Raw genomic sequence first — 19038 nt, forward strand, 5'->3', positions numbered from 1 at the left:
TGTACTTGGTACTTGGAGGTAACTGGCATGAGACCAAAATATTTCATTCCTAAATAAATATTTTGGAAGATAATTTTAAATCAGTACAAATAAGTTCTCTCTTCACTCTCATGATATAAATAAAATTCTTAACATTTAAATACCATGTAATTCTCAATGGATCCATTGTTTGTATTAAGACTAGATAGTGAATATTTAGAAATTTGTGTTAACAAATTACATAGACTATAAAAACATTTCAATAATAAATTTATTTCAAGTTTCACTACAAATTTTACTGTGACAATGTCAACTGGTAATTAAAAGCATAAGATGAAGTCAGCATTAAGCTAGCTGACTAAAGAATGTTTCCAAACATAGGATAGCCAAACTTCCATAATTTGGCTATTGTAAATAATGCTGCAATAAACATAAGGGTGTATATCTCTTCAAAGTAGTGTTTTTGTATTTTTTGGGTAAATACTGAGTAGTGGAATTACTGGATCACATGGTAGTTCTATTTTCAATTTTTTGAGGAACTTCTATACTGATTTCTACAGTGGATGCACTATTTGCATTCCTACCAATAGTGCATAAGAGTTCCTTTTTCTCCACAAATACACTTGTTTCTTGTTGATTTTTTTTCCATTTATTTATTTTTGAGAGACAGATAGAGACAGAACACAGTGGGAGAGGGACAGAGAGAGAATGACACACAAAATCCAAAGCAGGCTCCAGGCTCTGAGGAGTCAGCACAGAGCCTGACACGGGGCTCGAACTCACAAATGGTGAGATCATGACCTGAGCCAAAGTTGGATGCTCAACCAACTCAGCCACCCAGGCATCCCTCTCATCTTTTTTTATTTTAGCCATTCACATAGCTGTGGGGTAATACCTCATTGTGTTTTTTCAAAAAAAAATTTTAGTGTTTATTTTTGAGAGTGAGAGACAGAGACAGAGCACGAGTGCGGGAGGGGCAGAGAAAGAGGGAGTCGGAATCCAAAGCAGGGTCCAGGCTCGGAGCTGTTAGCACAGAACCTGACATAGAGCTCGAACTCACAAACGGTGAGATCATGACCTGAGCCAAAGTCGGAGGCTTAACTGACTGAGCCACCCAGGCACCCTACACCTTAAGTTTTTATAGATATTTATCAAGTTAAGGATATTGACTTCTTATCACAACTTGTGTATGTGTAAATGTAAATATATACACAGAATCCCTCCTTGTGTCTTCCTAGTTTCTGGTGGTTGCGGACACCCTTGGTGTTCCTTGCCCTGCAGCTACAGCACTTTCGTCTCTGTCTCCATTGTCACGTGACTTTCTCCCATTGTGTATCTGTCTTCACAGGGCATCATGTCTCCTGTTTTTATTAAGACACAGACATATTTGATTAAAGGCCCATGTTACTCCCGTATGAACTCATTTATACTAATTATGTCTGTAAAGACCTTATTTCCAAAGGTCATATCCATAGGTACTAAGGATTAGGAATTTAACATATTTTAAGGAGACAGAATTCAATCCCTAACACCTGTTATTTTTTAGTCTTTTAATTTTTCATTTAAGTATGGTTGACATACAATATTATATTAGTTTCAGGTATACAATATAGTGATTTGAACATTTATATACATTATTAAATGATCACCATGATAAGTCTAAGTACGACGTGTCACCATAAATAATTATTATGGTATTATTGATTATATTCCCTATGCTGTCCTTTATATCTTCATGACTTATTTACTGGAAGTTTTCCCTCTTATCTCCTTCACCTAATTCACTCCTTCTCCTTCTCTCTTCCCCTCTGGCAATTTTCTTATTTTTTGCATATATTTTAAGGTTTTCATTTAATGTACATATGAGTTTGCAGTCAAACAACCATACTGTCTGAATAAAAATGTTTTAACTCCATCTTGTATTTTCTCCTCTTAACTCATTAAATTGCCTAACACTGTAAAAACTTTATTTTCGTGGTGATATCCATTTTTAATCTGACTTTTTAATAATCCTTCTTTATGTTAAAATACCAAGAAATTAGAGACATTTGAAAAATAAAAGAAAAAAATACCAGTTTGTTACATGCATATACATATTTATTTCTATGTAGGCTCACTGCATTTGGATAGAATGAATTTAGGAAAAGGTAAAAAATATTCAATAGCTCTATTTCTTTGAAATAGTGATATTATAGCTAATTTTCATTTCTTTTATTTTCAAAATTAATGTTTCTGAAAGGAAAAAGGAAGTAAAAGTGGTAATACTCTTACCAAAGTAGTGGTAATACTCTTACCAAAGTTATATTATTTACTCCCTCTTCAATCATTAAATACAAATATGAAATATTCAACCCACTGCCTCATACAGGGTGTTCAAAATTTACACTCCATTCCTTTTCCAAGTACCACCTTACTTCCTATTTAATCTAAGCACACATTCTCCTTTTGTGGCTGTGGCTTGTCTTGCATCTGAGTAGCTGAAGATTCTTAAAAGGACTTTAAAAATGAAGTATCTCTGATCATTAATCCGTGACCTCAAATCACTTAACTTCTTAGAATGCCGGCTTCCTCATTTTAAAATGAAGACAACAAAAGTTACCTCACGGTAATTTTTACTATCAAATGAGAGAAAATATATGATGCTTTATGGAAAGCACTCTGTCAGTATACTAAACAGTAAATAAAATGCAATTTAAAAATTACTTTAACTCAATATTAAGAGGTAATAATTCTGCTTTTTTTTTTCTGTTACCATGCTGTCAGATTTTCCATGTCCTTCTTTTGTTCAGCAAATCAGTAATCTCATTTTTATTTCAACTTAGACCATTAGAATGATTAATTTGCAGACTGGTGATGAGTTAAAAAAAAAAAAAGAAGAGATTTGCACCTAATTAATTTACTACTCAAAATTAATTTTGTTCTTGCTAATTTTTTTCCTTACTGTTATGGTACCATTACTTTTATATTAGCCCCATTTTCCACACAAGAGAGTTGATGAAATAAATTCCTCTTGGGCAGAATATGATAATGATGCAAACATGCTGCTCATCAAACAGAATTTCTCAAGAGGCACTGGAAAAATTGATGATTGCATGGCAAAGTTTGTGACACCCTGGAGTATACACATTGTAAAAGGAGACACATTTGGAACTTTACATAAGGGTTATTTGAATCACATCACTTGGGAAACTGATACTCATCATTAATTAACTGGATGAAACCTGGAAGGCTATTAAGTAACTGATTCAGGGGGAAAAGAGAGAGAGAGGGAGAGAGAGAGAGGAAGCAACCTAAGAGGAGTCAAGAGGTAGGTATTTATGAAAAAGAAACAGTGTTACACCATGTTAGGTTTAGGTACCAAAAAAAGTTTTAGACCACATTAGCATGTTTTTTTTTTAAACGACCAAAAAAGCATTAGAACACATTAACATTAATGATTTAAAGAAAATACTGCTTATACACAGATCAGCATGTGTATCTACTCAAGTATATTCTCTCTTTCCACTCTCTTCTCTTCTCTCTCTCTCTCTCTCCTCTCTTTTCTCCTCTATCCTCAGTCCTCTCTCCTCTCTTCTCTCTCCTCTCTCCCTCCCTCTCTCTATAATATGTACACATATATTATTGCTATTTGGACCCAAAAACCACTATTCTCAGTTGTAATACTCACTACTAACAAATACTCTCCACATATAATTAATTTTATTGAGAGTAAAATCTCTAGGATACTAAAATATTAGTGTAAGAAAAGTGAGGTGTGACCAGGGCAAAATGTAAATGTAAAACGGAGTAAATTTTGCCTCCACCAATCAGAAGGCAAGCTATTATTTTTATGTGAATAATTTATTGGAGCATGTATTAGGGTTCTCCAGAGAAATAGAAGCAACAGGATGGGTATCTGTATATAGGTTGAGATATATAAATATATACATTAAGATATACAGATTGGGATGTGTCAGCCTCCATAATAGCATGAAAGCGATTTATTATAAGGAATTGGCTCATGCAATTTTGGAGGCTAATAAGTCCCAAAATCTGCAGTAGGCCAACTGGAAACCAGGAGAGCTGATGGTGTAGTTCTAGTCCAAAAACCAGCAGACTTGAGAACCAGGAAGAGCTGACATTTCAGTTCAAGTCTGAAGGCAAGAAAAGGATGATGTCCCAGCTCAAGGCAAGTCAGGCAGGAGAAGTTTCCATTTTTTTCTTGTTGCTGCTGTTAAACTTTTTTTAAAAATTTAATTCCAAGTTAGTTAACATGTAGTATAATAATGATTTCAAAAATAAAATTTAGTGATTTATCATTTACATAAAATACCCAGTGCTCATCCCAATACATGACCTCCTTAATGCCCACCGTCCATTTACCCCATTCCCCACCCAAAACCCCTCCCTTGTATTTAAGAGTCTCTTATGGTTTGTCTTCTTCTGTTTTCATCTTACTTTCACTTCCCTTCCCCTATGTTCATCTGCTTTGTTTCTTAAATTCCACATATGAGTGAAATCATATGTTTTTGTCTTTCTCCGACTTATTTTGCTCAGTACGATACACTCTAGTTCCATCCACATTGTTGCAAATGGCAAGATTTCATTCTTTTTGATTGCCATGTAATATTCCATTGTATGCACATACCACATCTTCTTTATCCATTCATCAGTCGATGGACATTTAGAGAAGTTTCCCCTTACTTTCAAGGGCAGTCACTCTACTCTTCCTATTTAGGCCTTCAGCTAATTGGGTGAGATTCACTCACATTATGACAGGAAATCTGCTTTACTCAAAAGCCATTTTCAACCTCTACCTATTATCTAACCAGCGGTGTATCTTTTAAAGACTCATTACAAGTGTACATGCAACCCTACCTCAAAATATCTTTCAAAGCAGAAAATAAAGGAGAATAAAAGAGATAAAATAAAGGAGATAAATAAATAAATAAATAAATAAATAAATAAATAAAATAAAGGAGAATAAAAGATATTTTAGAAGTCTTCTGAGAATTTGGGTTTATGTGTTTGATGTGTCTGTAATTAATATGTAATGGACCTAAAGCCATTATATAGCAAAACCTTAGAAAACCTTTCCTAGCTGGAGAATCATAGCTCAGATGGATGGTAGTTGAAAATGGAAGGTGATAGCAAAGACAAATGAGTAATGTGGAAAACCTTCTGGGCAACAGACAGATACAGGTATTATTTTTCTCCATCAAAGCCAGAAAGGTCTGTAAATTCCCTTTTCCCCAAACTGAAGCAATAAGCAACATTTTGTAGTAAGCATTTCAGACATGTGCATTGGTTTTGCCAAAGAGTAAACCAAATGGGATGTCTAATAATTCTGTCACTGCATAGGGTACACAGTGCTCCGTGTGCACAAATGGAAAAACACACACATAGTTAAACACTCATCGGTTAATTCTTTGTATCTGAGTTAGAAAGTTTCTGACTTCTTAAGGCTGATTTGTGAATTGCTGAAGACAATGATTCTGAGAATTCTGTGCTTTCTGGTATCAAGGCGAATACAAAGAGACAAGGACAGGTGGATGAGCATGCGTATAATACAGAGGAATAACAGAACCATGAGGAGAAAAGAAAATGAAAATTAGTGCAAGAACAGAGCTTTATGAAAGCCAGTTTGCATTATACCACATTTACACTGGTCTTTTTTTTTTTTAACTTTTTTTAATGTTCATTTATTTTTGAGACAGAGAGATACAGCGCATGAGCAGGGGAGGGGCAGAGAGAGAGGGAGACAGTATCCAAAGCAGGCTCCAGGATCTGAGCAGTCAGCGCACAGCCTGATGCGGGGCTCTCGATCTCACGAACCGCGAGATCATGACCTGAGCTGAGGTCGGACGCTTAACTGACTGAGCCACCCAGGCGCCCCTACACTGGTCTTTTTAATAACTTATTTTCTTTCTTTCTTTCTTTACAAGTAAGAGTATACAGATCATTCTTTAGAACGAGTTTACAATTTTCTCCACCTATCAATAATTTTACAAAAAATTCTGAGTTAGAAATCCCACCTTGAGTTTTGCTAAGGAGAAGTAATTTTATTGAGTTATAAAAGTTAATACCTATAGGAGGATATAGCTTACTTTATAATCACCATGTTGGTTCCCAGCATTTTCAGTGTCAAAGGCAGCGCTCCTTAGAGAGCCAGGCACATTCAGGGACTGCTTCTATTCAGTTGAGTTAGCCTTTAACTCCATTTAACAAAATAGACAACATCCTTAAAATTTGTAGCCCCTCTTAACTCAGTTACCCTGAGGCTTAAATTAAATATATTAATGCTGCTTTTTCTTAATCCTTAGATTATTCTTTTGTTTTTTTTTTTTTTTTCAAAATGAGAACCCTCATTTAATGCTTCATTGTGCAGTGGGATTTTTCATTTATTGCATGTACTTTGTTATTTATGATAGCGATATACTACAGTGTTCCAAAAACTGCAATTTATGGACTGCAAGAAATTCACAGGTGTTTTCTCTAGAGTCTACATGTCTTGAATGTTAAAAAACATAGGTTGTAATATATATGCCACAGATTTGAAAATTTGATCATACTTACATTTGACAATCTATTACATAGCCTCGTGTCAATTTTAATTAAGTCTTGAATTGAAACAGTATGCTACACAGGAATGTATTCAATAGTGAAAAATAACAGATTATCATATATATATATATATATATATTATTGAATGTATTGTTTTATTTTGTAGGCCTATCTCCTGATGAGGGTTTTGAAATGCCATAATAGTTTCATAAAGAAGGTATGAAATGAGATGACTAGTCAATGAAAATGAAAGTGCATAGGATCTGTTAAATCATGTTAGAATATTTGGTACAGTTCCTTGGAATTGCAAACAGATTTTTAAAAACAAGCGAAACTTGGAATGTATCCTAAATGCAGTATTTTTTAAATATATAAGTATAGAATGATACTCAATTATTTGATTTGTCATTCATTTTACCAGGTGTACAGCTCTTCATGACCGAACAAGTGTTTTTCCTGGTTGGCAAAAAAGTAAGTTATTAACAGTAATTACGATGATTCACAAAAATTTCACTTGTGCATTTTTATAAAGCAGAGAGATGGCATTGGAGAATAATTGTATGTAGAAGTACAGAAGTCACATATTTTGGCACAAGACACTGTGAAGGGGACACTTCTCTAATGACATCCCTTGTGAAGTGAAATTCACAGTAAGTCATGAGCAACTTCTCATGGTGCCATTTGAAGAGGCTTAGGTTGTATGTAAGCCGATTTGATAGTAAATTATATTTAAAAAATAAAATAAATTAAAACATAAAATAAAATAAATTAAAAAAAAAGAAGAGGCTTAGAGACTGAAATATTAAAAGGCCATGAAAAAGGGTGCATTGACAATTCAGTGCATAGCAAGAGAAATTCAAATTATACTGAGACAAAAATTTCTCAGTTGAGTGGTTCTTTAAAAAATCATGACAATTTAGAGCAGAGGTGTGAAGCTCTTCTAGCAGAGGCCAGAGGCTGAGTACGGTCACAATGTGCAGAAGGGTGACATTTCAGAATCTGAATGTCTTTCATGGTACGGTGAAAACAATGGTCACAAAATTTTAAGTTCTTTCCATCAAGATTTATAATATACTTGTTTTAGGCAATGGGACAGTAGCAAACATGAGGCTGCTTTTGGAGCCCACATGAACAAGCAGTGATCTGCTTAATATTTAGGAAAAAAGCATAACCCATGTTTGTGACAGTGAACACAATACATGTCTGAGGCCGAGTGAGGACAATCAGCTCCCAAGTACCTTCAGGAGTAGTATGTGTGTGAACACAGGACACGGCAACAGAAGAACTAACCAGATGAGCTCAGACTAAACTGACAAACTACAGAACCATGATCTATTAAAGTAATTGTTTAGCCCACTAAGTTTTGGGATGGTCTATTATAGAGTTATAATATGGCATGCCCACTATAAGCTGACACTAGTCTCGCCATTTTTATTACACAACACAGATTCACACATTGTGTTATCTACCTGCCTCCTGAACGTATTTCATTTCTAGGCCTGTCCTCTAACTCACTGAAAATCTACTCTTTAAAGAAAGAAGCACTGAATATCTATTATGTGTTTATAAATACAATGAGACACTGAGAGTACAAATATGAATAAGTCTTATTAACCCTCTTCAAGGAATCACTAGTGGGACAGACAATTAATTATGGATGCAATTAGCACGGGGCAGGCATCAGATGCCTAAGGGTACAAAGTCAGTCACCTCTGATTACAAATTTCAGATCCCCATCTGTGATTTCAGCAGGCTATTTGGTCTTCTCCTATGGTTCTCTATTATTCGTATCCACAAGAATTCCAAAGTGCACATATGTGTATTCCAAAACCTTCTTGGAGTTTTCGGCTTTTGCTGGATGATAGGGAAGTCCTTTGGTCCTGGATTCCATCCCCATTGCCATGAGCACTAGTAAGAGCACTTTGCAGCCACAGCTATTTTTAGTAAAGCTTGAGGTTAGCGCTCTCTAAGTCAGTGATTGAACTATTGCTATTGTGCCCAGTGCAGCAATCATTCCTAAATAAGAGGTGTGGCTGTTTCTGTGCTGTCCTGGGTTGTGAAATGGAGGAAAACTTCAAAGGAAACTTATTCAGGTGCCCAGTTGTGTTAAAAAGCAGCATTCTCCTTCATTACTATGGCTAACAAGGCCCAAAGCCTTGGAAAGTTCTAAGGAAATTAAGGTACAAATTGCCTGCTTCTTCTAAACAGTTTTTTTGTTTATTTATTTTTGAGAGACATAGCACAAGCAGGAGAGGAGCAGAGGGAGAGGCTCCAGGCTCTGAGCTGTCAGCACAGAGCCCGACATGGGGCTCGGACTCATGAACCATGAGATCATGACCTGAGCAGAAGTCAGATGCTTAACCTACTGAGCCACCCAGGTGTCCCCACCTGCTTCTTCTGATGGCAATGCAGAGCCGATAGCCTGTGGCATTGGCTGCTGCTGATCTGAGGGTTACATCACACAGGGAGGTGCAAGTTACAAAAGACTTACCTTGTCAGATGTCACAATTAGCTGTGTTGAAACACTTATTCTATAGACCATGTGATTCTTCAAATCCTAACCACTGCTACAATTTCTCCAGTATAACTCTCTATTAATTTTTCCACACCATGATGGCTTCTTGTTCATCATGGAAATCTTTTTTTTTCCTCTAGCATTTAAGAGTAAAATGATCCAGTATCTCCAAATCTCCAAATGTTACAGTTCATTTAATTCAATCCCTCTTTCTCTCTCTCCTTTTTTTATTTCTATCTCTCTTCCCCCCCCTCTCTCTCTCACACACACACACACACACACACACCTCCATATATGTACAGAATTCATAAGAAAATGTTTATTTTAATTTTTTAAACACATTAATGCTGTATTTTCTACTAATAGAATCACGGGGTAGACATAAACTCTGTATCTTCTAAGATCCAGAATCAAGAAGTCTTGATCTTCATTCGGGTGACTGATACATGCCCCTTCTACCTGTTGACTACACTCATAAACTTCATTATCCACTCCTTTAATCTTTCTTCTGTGGCAGACCAGGGCCAGACCTGCTGTGCTCAGTCCTATCTAAGGCCTTGAGCCAGAGACAACCAATAGCATATATTGATTAATGGACACTGCATAGTTGCAATTATATTGCATAAGCTGTGAAATTTAGAGCAAAAGATTGTACTCAGAACAGACAAGTAGATTCAGAAGATATGGGCTCTGAAAGGCAGTTTGAGAAATATGAAGGCAATTAAAGTTTTGGAACATAAAGGCCTGCTGCAACCTGGAAAGATCTCACCCCAAACAAACCAAATACCATAACTACCATGGCCTGTGTGAAGAAACTAGGGAGACCTCGCCTGACTTTTGCTGAGTTACTAGTATCAATTTTGGTAGAAGAAGCCAAAAGTAGAAAATATGAGGAAATCTATTTTGAGGCCAAATGTAAAGAATTGATTAGTGGGAGTGTGTGCTCTGGAAGCTATAGTTATTTTCTAAGGGAATCGTATAATTAGCAGCAATCTTTGGTGAAGAGGCTGTGAAGGGAAGAGAGAAGGGAGCTCTAGGAAGGATAACGATTCATTTTCAAACAGTGTTAATATTTGCATAATATTTCATCTTAAGATTGCCCTATTTTTAACTAGTCTGCTATTATTTGACATTTAGGTTTACATTATTAGACATAAAACTGTAGCAAACCTCTTATGGCATAAGTCACTTACTGCACATCTGATAATTTCCTGGAAATAAATTCTCAGAAATGGAATTGCTGGACAAAAATTTTTTTTAATATATTGCTATTTTGTTTAAAACAATTTACATAAGTTTGTGTCTTTTACAGGACAATCACCAGCTTTGAATCAATGTCTCCCTCCCTTCCTTCCTTCCTTCCTTCCTTCCTTCCTCCCTTTTTGTTTTGGTAATTGTTGTATTTCTATCTTCTGATAATAAGAATTTCATTCTCTGTTTCATGGTTAGTTTCTTCTCTTTCTTTCATTTTTTTTTTTTTTTTAATTTTCTTATTTGACTTCAAGTTGCTTAAGGGCAGAAACCATGATATACGTTATGGACAGTATTTGTTTTTCTTCCTCAGCACTGAGCACATAACAGGCTCAGCAAATTCTTCTCGAGTGATATATTAATACCAATTACTTTTATTGTTGCATGTTGGCAGCTAACTAATTCAGATACCAGCTAATAAAGAATTTATATTTGCATTTGATAGTTCATATATTCAATTCAAATATTTGATATTTGTAAGGAATTTAAGAAATTGCAAATACGCTTCTAAAGTGGTTAGGGCTGCCGTTTCTGAAAGGAATTGTAAGATACTATACCCTTTATTTGTGACCATTGGAGATTTCCTACTCTTTTAGAATCAGTTCCCCAAATCATGTTTCTACGGTCATCCAGCATGCTCACCGTTTTAAAAATACTGCTGTACCTAACGGGGAATCCAAACACTTCAACCTCAATTAACATTTTAAAGAGATGTATTTGGCCTTGTTGAGAAGCAGTTGTTGCCTAGCAGTTTCTCATTTCAGCTATGACTTGACAAATACTCCAAAAGCAAATTTTGGTTCACTCAAAGAACATGGCACTTATTTAAAATTTAATTAAGTTTTATTTTGTTTTGTTTTGTTTTTGTTTGTTTGGGGTTTTTTTTTTGTTTGTTTTTTAGAAATGTGTTGTACTAACAGGCTAGTTTTAAATTTAAATTAAGAGTTATATTAATTGTCTAAAGCACCTTTGGCCATTTGACAGCATACTACAAGTATTTAAAAATAACTGATGAAACTTTGACTTATTTCTCATTTTACATTTGTTTGACTTAAAGTGACTTTATTTTTCAGTTTAAATTATTTTATGTTTCCAAAGACTATAAATTATAGAAGCTTAATTTAGTTCTGAAGTATACAAACGTATATATATATCTTATATTTATAATAACAAATTGGGAAGCACATATTACTAAAAGTATTCAGGGCACCTTGTCGGTTAAGCGTTGGACTTCAGCTTAGGTCATGGTCTCACGGTTTGCAGGTTCAAGCCCCGCATTGGGCTCTGTGCTGACAGCTTGGAGCCTGGAGTCTGCTTCATATTCTGTGTCTCCCTCTCTCTCTGCCCTTCCCCAGCTGATGCTCTGTCTTTCTCCCTCTCTCAAAAATAAATAAACATTAAAAAATTAAAAAAAAATAAAAAACATTAATTTTTTTAAATTTAGAAGTATTCAATGTATTGTGCTGCTTGTACACACAACCCTCTGTTGTTAGTTTGCTTTTATTTTGCTGTTTAATTAATCTTATAACTGGATATCTAGATATCAAGTAAGAGACTTTAAATATAGAATATATTCATTAATCCCATAAATTATATTTAAAATTATTATGAAGTTAATGCTCTGGGTTATGTTAAATGCTGAGAATATGATATAAAATCAATCTGATAAAAAATAAAAGACGATCGGTATGCTTTTTATGTTATATGTAGAACTACATAAAAAGCAGGGACCTAATGCATATGTATTAATGATTATTATGAAAACATGATCTCTAAACATAGTGAGTTGTTTTACTGAAAAACATGACTGAGGTAGAATATAATTATATGTAAACAGTGATCAGAATACTTGTAATGAAATTACAGAACATGTGGTCAGTTAAATACTTTATGTTTTTAAATACTTTTTAAATACTTTATGCAATGAAATTTATTTTGGCTAAACATGTAGTTTTCCCCCTTTCTACAGTCTATAGTAATAGGTGATTTTCCTAATATGCTCCACTTCAGACTTTTGATCAGCACAGCATAACTCAAAATTTTATGTCTTCAATTGGTTGTAGGGGTGGGGGTAGAAGCTGAATAGCTATTACAATGAATAATAAAAGCCTTTCATGAATTTTCTTTAAATTGCTTTTGTAAAGCAGGGTGGCATGCTCATCTGTCAAAGACGGTTAAGTATTATTTAACTGAATCCAAGAAAATACAGCAATACTATCTCACTAGCTTATAATCATTAGCCTATGTCTTTTAGAGAGTAGATTTAAAAATACAAACAAAAATACTAAAAGATTATTACATTAAATTTTAGTTTGGTAGCTATTTTGTAAGGAAAATTCTGTATTATGATCCTTAAACTTTGTTCTAGTATTATTTAGTTAATATTGTCAAACAACAAATTATTTAGACTTTGGGCTTGCAGTTTCCTTAAATGAAATATGTAAAATTAACGTTCAATATGAAAAATCCTTAAAAAAATGAACTGTCATTCTACTACATTTCTTTAGCCTAAGAATGAGCTATAAATTGTTGGCAGGTGTCTTTGCTGTTTTTCCAGCTTTGTAGTTCTCTTGAAAGTCATCTTTTCTTCTCCCTCTGATGGAAGGAAGTGCTGAAGTTATGACATTTCATTGTAATGCTTCATGCCCAACCCCAGCAGCAATTATTCAAAGACGTTAAGGTTTAGTTATTTCATACTCACAAGCTTTGAAATGAGTATGCTCAAGCTGCATTGCTGAAAAATGAAACTGTCCAAAAGTCAGTGGGTGAATGTGAATCGGTAATTGCACACATGTATGAGTCGTGGATTTATTACTTTAACGTAGATAATAGCAGAAGGCTGTCCTGTAAACATGCCCAGATTTAGAGTGAGAAAAAGCCTCAATGAAATATTCACTGAATTTTTTTCTGCAGAAATAAAGACATAGGAAAAAATAGTTAGAATTGAGAACAACAGACACAGTTCACATGTCTACAGGTTAGGTCAGGAGGTAGGAGAAACAGTGCGAATCACCAAGAAAGTTTTGCAAAAACTACAGATGCCTATGCCTCCCCTCCTTATGATTATCTGATAGATGATCACTATGTATCTTACCAGGCCTACTGACATGCCCTGAAAGACTGATAGAGACTAGGAAACAGGATTTCTGTGCTTTCTAGCTTTTTTTTTTTTAAGTCAACCTTTACCTGGTTGTGAGAGTTCTGTGTTGCATGTCCTTGCTTATTTAGCAAGTTATGGCACTGTATAAATTTGCAAAGAATGATATACATCTACTCTTTTAAGAAGGAACCGTCATTGTATTGTACTTGCAAATGTCTGAAAGCTATTTGTTCTTTGAAGGCAAACTCTGGGATTGACCTCCCAGTCATATAGATTTCTATGTAAGTGGATTGCTAGAAATTATGAATTTGGGCAGCCATCTGGTTTCAAATGTGCATGAGCTCTTGAAAGAGTAGTTTTATTCTTCATTCTGTGTTGGTACTTAATTTTTATTGCACACTTTCTCATACAAGGTGGCCTCTTCTAAATATAACATTAAAAAAATAAGGGAAAAAAGGGTTAACCTTTCATTGCAACTTCTCTCAAGTTGAAGTGCTTTCCTCTGATCTAAAAGAAAAGGCAAGAGTCCTCAAAGCTTCTATACTTGTTAAGGATCAAAGACAATGCTTCTAAATGAAAAGGTATAGGGATAAAATGAAAGTTATCGGTAGACTCCTGTCCCAGTGTTTCAGTATCTTAGAATCATTATTTTTTTCATGGTAATTTCTAATGATTGGTGCTCTTCAAAAATGAAAGAGCCTATCTTTTAAAGTACAGTCTAGAGATGACAGACATAAGTGTTATGCTAGGACTTCTGCCCTGGGGGAATCTGAATCATGTTGGTGGCTGGAATGCATATCTGCCACCCACCAGATTGGAATTATGAAATCTTTAAGACAGAAAGCAGACAGAATTGGACTTGTGGAATAGACTAGAAAACGAGGAAAGTCTCAGCTCAAAACAAATAAAGAGAATGGCCAGCAAAGGAAGGAGTAGTTTCAGGTGGAAAGAATGTCAACAAAGTGAAGAGCAGGGTAGTCATCAGAATAATCTAAGTGTGGTCTTTAGAATAATTACATCAGGAGACCTGTCCCACTATCTACCTATACTAAATGAATGGCATCAGAAGAATTTTGTCCTTGACTAATCCTCAAACACTACTTTGTAAAAAATGTGACTGATGTGCCCAGAGACAGTGCTTAGCCTGGATATTGGAAAAGAATGAGAAGCAGATTAGACATTATGGAAGCTCCATATCTCAACAACAACAACAAAAAAGAGTAAAGAGGAAAATGAAGAGGTGGGGGGAATAAAATACCAGTTTTTGTAACTGCATCAAGGATAAAGCTGTACTTACAGCTTTGTCCAGAGGAAGACTGCATCAAAGAGATACCTGAAGTGGGTACAGGAATTGTTCCAGACAGGAACAGAGATGGCAACCCGCATAACATAAGCTTATCACACCCATATGGCCACCTACGTCAACCTTTCTCTGAAAAGCCTGAAGCAAGTCTTCCATAATTAACACTTGTTTTCACAAGTCAAAGAAGAATTTTTGGCCTGAGAAAATATACTCTTCATATAAGACCTCTACAAGAAAAATAGACAACTATGAATTACCAGGTATTTGTGTTAAATCCAGACCATGGAATGAAGGCAATGATGTTAATAAACAGAATGAAATGGTGAAGAAATAGAGTTAATGGGGGAAACAATATAATTTAATATAATTACAGTTGTTATACTTACAGAATAAGAAAAGGTAGTGCATTTTGGAAAATATAGGAATTAAAAAAATAAACATTCAAAATTCTTGATATGTATGAAAACACAGATATGTGTATCTATGCTGCAAACAGAATGGACACAGTTGAGAGTAGCAAGCTAGAAGACTCAGAAAGAAAAACTTCCCAGAAATCAGAGAAAATAATGAACAAAAGTGAGAGAATCTAAAGAGTTACTAATACACATATATGTACATACAGATAATGTGTATATATTTTATATAATATAATACAAATACATATTATACCCAGAAATGCTAATAGACATCTAGTAGGGGCACTGGGTTCCAACCAACAAAACAACAGAGAGAGGTAAGTCAAATAATAATCAACCAATCAAATGAAAAAGTCCGAAGTCTGAAATGAACAGCTGAGACCTAAAGTAGATGAATAAAAATAGACTAAAAAGCAGTTATATCTTAGTGATATTTAAGGACTGCAAAGTTAAGTTAGAATTGTTAATATTTTCAGACAGTGAAATGTTACATGTATAGGAAAGAATCAAATGAACGTCAAACTTCAGCTTTAGGATGCCTGGGTGGTTCGGTCAGTGGAGCTTCCAACTCTTGATTTGGGCTCAGGTCATGATTCTGGGGTCATAGGATTTAGCCCCATGTCAGGCTCCACACTAAATATGAAGCCTGCTTGAGAGTCTCTCCCTCTCCTTCTACTCCCCTCTCCTCTGCTCTCTCTCTCTGTCTTCAGAAAGAAAAAACAAACAAACAAACAAAAACCCACAATCTTCAAAAAAAAAAAAAAAAAAACCTTCATCAGAGAAATATTTAAATACAATCAAGCAAAGGCTCCGAAGTTATGACAGAAAAGCAATGTTAAATCTAGACCTCTGTAGCTAATTAAATGTGCATTCACATATGAAAGCAAAATAAACTTAATTTTAGATATTCAAGAGCTCAAAGTCTGTTGGAGACAGATCTTTTTTTGAAAAAGAGAATGCTTACTGAACAAAGGAAAAAAAGGAAAAAGTGAGAGAGAGACAAACCAAGAAATATACTCAACTATAGAGAAAAAACTAGTGATAACCAGAGAGGAGGTGGGTGGGGGATGGATGAAATAGGTGATAGGGATTAAGAGTACACTTGTCATGATGAGCACTAAGTAATGTATAGATTTGTTGAATCACTATATTGTACACCTGAAACTAGTATAACACTGTATATTAACTATACTGGAATCAAAATTAAAAGCTTAATAAAATTTTAAAAAGTGGCTTATTGCAACAAAATTAATATAATATAAACCAAATCTAAGAGATAAAAGAATCACTGGTCTATGATAATAGCAATTAAAATTAGGCATAATTCTAAATCAATTTTATAAATAAGGTAATAGTAATTAGACTTTTTATTTTGAAATGTAGAGGGTAGGGAAAGAGAAAAGTGCTGCTAATTAACTGAATTTAAAAACTGGATCAATTCAATGAAAGTAAGGAAAAGAATAAAAAAATAAAAGAACACAATAAAGGAAATCAGAATAGTAGAAATTAGTAATTATTACAGACTTTGCATACATTAATATCCCATTTAAAACGACTTTCAGACTCTAGTCCAAACATTTATGGAAGGAGTGCAAGATACACAATTATAGAAAAGTTTGCAAATAAAAGGAGAGACACATACGCTTGGCAGATGCCATTAAAATGAAAGCAAATGAGTCAATATTACTATCAAAAAGAGGACAAATTATAAATTAATGGACAGAGGACTATTAACAACTGATAAAAATTAATCATCCAAAACGACATAATAGAAAGTATTCATTAGGTACCCAACAGGACCATTGTGAAGCAGAGAGAGAATTCTGTAAGATATCCAAAGAGAATCTGGCAAATCTATCACCATCTGTGGAGACTTCAATATCCCTGTCTTAAAAATAAGCAGATCAAATTAGTGGAAAAAAGGATCCAAAGATTTGGGAGGTGTGTGAGAATAATTTTTCTATCTGGGTACACACATACATAGACACATATGTTGTGTGTGTGTTTTACATGTGTGTGAATGTGTACGTACATATACATATAATCATATATGTAAATTCTTACCCAGAAACAAAAATTTAAGTTCTTGTTGTTGTTCAAATTAGTCGTGAAATATTTTAAATATTGATTCCATTTGAAGTGTAAAGGAAGTCCCAAATTTTTCCAGCTAGAAATCTTTAAAGCCACATTATGTGTCCCCAAGACTAAAATTAATTTAGTAATTAACAAGAAAAAATAGTTAAAATAATTACTTCACATTCTGCTATATCACAGAAAGTTCCAGTAATCAGTAATTCACAACTGGACATAGGTCCTTTCTTGGATTTCGCTGAGAACCAGATCATGTAACCTCGAAATCTCTTGCAACCTAGGATTAAACTTTCAATATATAAGGAAATATATTTTTTTTCTTCTTCACAAAGGCTTTAGTAAAAACAAATAGGAGACAGCTCATTTCTCCAGGCTAGACTTTATAGTATGACTATTTTAATACCAGTGAGACTGAATTTCCCTATACCAAATGATAGAACATTCGAGTCCAATTACATAGTCATTTCTAATTATAATCATCCTCACCTTCTTACTTACTGAGAGGAACAAATCTATCTCTAATAGAAATATTCAAGTGCAAGCAAGAATAACTTCTGATCCAAAGGGAGCTTCTTCGAGGGCTTCTTCACATGTTAATATCCTCCTTTTTTGTTGCAATAACACACACACACACACACACACACACACACACACATTTCTAGCAAGATATTTTCATTCGAAGTCATGTTTCTCATTCATAAGGATATAGGAATTGCAAATACTAATTTGAAAATGACAGTGGCCTAAATGCAACATATAGACCTTTAACTACGAGTTTATATTTTCTTTGCAAATGTAGTAAAGAAAAAATAGTTTCTTAAAAGCATGGGGTGGGAGTAGGGAGAAGTACACACAAAAAAAAAACCCAGAAAGACAAAATCTTTATAGAGAAAGGGAAAAAAAGGAAATACTGAGATATACTGAGAAAATCAAACTTTCAGGGCACCTGGGTGGCTCAGTTGGTTGAGCATCCAACTTCAGCTCAGGTCATGATCTCACAGTTCGTGAGTTTGAGCCCCACATCAGGCTTACTGCTGTCAGCGCAGCCCATTTTGGATCTTCTGTCCCTTTCTCTCTCTGCCCCTCCTCTGCTTGTGTTCTTTCTCTCAAAAATAAATAAACACTAAAAAAAAAAGAATAAAAGAAAAAGAAAAGAAAAGAAAAGAAAAGAAAAGAAAAGAAAAGAAAAAAGAAAAGAAAAGAAAACCAAACTTTCCTTGCTTTCTGGCTCTCTAAAGGGGATCAAATCTCACAATTAACTTAGTAAAAATGCAAAAACATCATTTGGACCTCTACCAAATGCAAGATAATATACCTGATGACTTTCAGGGTGTGGGGGAAAAAATCCAGTAAAGCCAGGGAAATTGTAGGCAAACAGAAAACTATAAGCCATATATTGAAAAAATAAATGAAAAATCAGAAATTCTGTCTCTCTTTATAAAGTTATCAGCTACAATGAAATAAAAATTAAGAAGCAACCTATTTAAACTTTTTTTTCAGTCTCAGTGCAGTACATTAAGTTGTTGCCCCAGAATATTTATAACGGCTTGTAATATATAATACTCAACTAATATATTAAGTGTAGATGAAAGTACAAATATGGGTTGGGTGGCATTTTTCTATGCTTTTTTCCCCCATGGATTGCGCCTCTTCTAAGTTTCCTGAATATCTATGACCTAAGAAAATAAGAGCCTCCTCACACCTGTCTAAAAGTTGTCTACATCACTTTTAAATATTAGAAATATCAAACACTGTATCTAGGTAGACTTTAGGTTTATGAAATATATTTTTAATATTTACATGAAGTCAAAACATATGCCCAGTTTAGGAGAAAATAATG

This window comes from Panthera uncia (assembly GCF_023721935.1).
Source record: "Panthera uncia isolate 11264 chromosome C1 unlocalized genomic scaffold, Puncia_PCG_1.0 HiC_scaffold_3, whole genome shotgun sequence".
NCBI lineage: Eukaryota > Metazoa > Chordata > Mammalia > Carnivora > Felidae > Panthera > Panthera uncia.